The following is a 2298-nucleotide window of genomic DNA, read 5'->3' as shown; positions in this document are numbered from 1 at the left end:
TCTTAATAATAAATAACTGTAGGAGTCATGTCAGCTGGCGCCATACTGAAAACTGTGCCGCAGCGTAGAATTTGAGGCGTTCTATGTGAACGGTATAGCTCACCGTATCACTGCGGAAGGCTACGACGTGCGGCGCCACTTCAGTAGCGTTTGTAATCGTTGGTATGTACCGGCTGCAAGCTGCACCCGCCGCGAAGCGAACACGGGACCGCAGAGAGCGGGTCTAAATGCAGCGTTTCTGGCGCCGGCCGAGCGGCCGGGCTAACGACAGCGTTCCTTACCCCTCGAGGACAATTGCGGCGCACGAGAGGCCGGGCCGTGACGTCGGCGCGCACTCGTGCCGCGGCGCGCTCCTATTGGAGGGCTCATTAGCCCCCTCAGCCGCGCGCCTTGCGCCGGCACGCCCGCCCCGCCGGCTCTGCCCTCTAGGGCCCTCGCGCTCCCCCACTGTTCCTTTAATACCCAAACACAGCGCACCGCATGACCGCGACTAATTTTCTACTCTTAACGAGCAGTCTTTGCTTCCCTTCGCTTACCTCCCTTTCCAGTGGATAATAAAGGTAAACGTCTTACCTCCGTGACGCACTTGGGCGTATCTCTAAATTTCTTATTCCTCTCCTCTTTGGCTTTAGAGCGTTCGGGGATTTTAGTTTATTTCAACCACACCGCACACTGATATGCAGGCGAGGCTCTTTGTAGTAAGGTCAGCATGCTACTCTATCCTGTGCAAGCTTCTTCATCTCGCAGTACGTACTGCAGCCTACATCCTTCTCAATCTGTTTTGTGTATTCACCTCTTGGTCTCCCTCTACGATTTTTACCCTCCATGCTGCCCTCCAATGCTAAATTTGTGATCCCTTGATGCCTCAGAACATGTCCTACCAACCGGTCCCTTCTTCTTGTCAAGTTGTGCCACAAACTCCTCTTCTCCCCAATTCTATTCAATACCTCCTCATTAGATATGTGATCTACCCATCTAATCTTCAGCATTCTTCTGTAGCACCACATTTCGAAAGCTTCTATTCCCTTCTTGTCCGAACTATTTATCGTCCATGTTTCACTTCCATACATGGCTACACTCCATACAAATACTTTCAGAAACGACTTCCTGAAACTTAAATCTATACTCGATGTTAACAAATTTCTCTTCTTCAGAAACGCTTTCCTTGCCATTGCCAGTCTACATTTTATATCCTCTCTACTTCGACCATCATCAGTTATTTTGCTCCCCAAATACCAAAACTCCTTTACTACTTTAAGTGTCTCATTTCCTAATCTAATTCCCTCAGCATCACCCGATATAATTCGACTACATTCCATTATCCTCGTTTTGCTGTTGTTGGTGTTCATCTTATACCCTCCTTTCAAGACACCGTCCATTCTGTTCAACTGCTCTTCCAAGTCCTTTGCTGTCTCTGACAGAATTACAATGTCATCGGCGAACCTCAATGTTTATATTTCTTCTCCATTGATTTTAATACCTACTCCGAATTTTTCTTTTGTTTCCTTCATTGCTTGCTCAATATAGAGATTGAATAACATCGGGGAGAGTCTGCAACCCTGTCTCACTTCCTTCCCAACCACTGCTTCCCTTTCATACCCCTCGACTCTTATAACTGCCATCTGCTTTCTGTCAGCATTACATATAGAAAAAAAAGTTACGTAATTTTTTTGGTTAGTTTGCAGGTACACATGTACAGTTCTAACCATCACTGACACCCCCTCGCTGCAGGACCGTAGCACAGTGCTAGAACATATTGAGTCTTGTACCATAGGAAACAAGGGAGAGGTTGTTGTTTGGTGGCCGGTATCGTCTTTCTACAACACAACTGCACACATGTGTTAACAGGATTCCTTATTTACATGAACAGGAAGCTACTTATTTTTAAGAGAGTCCATGTGTTGTGGCACAAACTCTTCAAATAACAGTACAGATTAGCCTCACTGCTGGTGAAGTGCAAGTCCCGCTATAAACATTACCCGATCGCTTATATACTCTTGTAGCCGATGATGTGAACTGACAGATGCCATCTAGGATAGTGACTAACCTAGTGGTTGCTAGTGGTTGAGAGACTGAGCTAATGACTGGGACTGAGACCGAGACCCTCCGGTCAGTGGCGGCGGCCTAAATACTTGTGGTCGAAAGGGCGTTGGAGGTGTGTTGCTTGCGAGTTTGTCTTTGGCCTCTCTTCTGATACACGCACTTGATCCAGTGCCTGCTATCGATCTTCTCGCTACATCTTTGCTGTCCGGTGTGCTGGCGACAGCTTATGCCAGCACAGAACACACAAAGAAATAA

This window comes from Schistocerca serialis, chromosome 6 (assembly GCF_023864345.2).
Source record: "Schistocerca serialis cubense isolate TAMUIC-IGC-003099 chromosome 6, iqSchSeri2.2, whole genome shotgun sequence".
Taxonomy (NCBI): Eukaryota; Metazoa; Arthropoda; class Insecta; order Orthoptera; family Acrididae; genus Schistocerca; species Schistocerca serialis.
Note: the sequence above shows the minus strand (reverse complement) of the source record.